Here is a 564-nt window from a genome sequence, read left to right as displayed (position 1 = left end):
TTTTGTTCTTTAGCCTTTATTTCCTAAGGATACAGTGGAGTGGTATTAGATTTCTAAATGTCCTCTGGCACCCTGTTAGTTTTGTTAGATAATGTAGCAGAGTGCAAGCTGACCTATCTTTGCCCAGATAAATCAGTGTAGATGCTTCAGCTATTGCTTTACTTAATATGATTTAAAACTGGAATAACTAAAGAAGCAAGCACTGTCTCATATGAGGAAACACTAATTTCCTTTTCTAACTCTGTTTTAAAAGCTCCATAAGCTGTGTTTCTGGAATATCCCCTTTATAACCAGCTAAAAAAGCCTAATACTGAGGTGGTGGAAGCTGCACAAGGAGCAGAACAGGAACCACATAGTTTTTCTCTCAGTGTCTGCTGTTCCAGTCATCTGATCTGGGGGTGAACCTGCAGTGTTTCATGTGTGTGTCATTATTTTCCAAAGCACATACAGGCACAGGAGAGAGCTGGGTTCTTCCTGCTAAATGGAATTCTGTGAGATTTATGAAGATTTACCTTTTAGAAGTGTTCCTTCCTCTGAAGGACTGGTGCTGTTCTCAGGACCCCC

This window comes from Chiroxiphia lanceolata, chromosome 18 (genome assembly GCF_009829145.1).
Source record: "Chiroxiphia lanceolata isolate bChiLan1 chromosome 18, bChiLan1.pri, whole genome shotgun sequence".
NCBI lineage: Eukaryota > Metazoa > Chordata > Aves > Passeriformes > Pipridae > Chiroxiphia > Chiroxiphia lanceolata.
Note: the sequence above shows the minus strand (reverse complement) of the source record.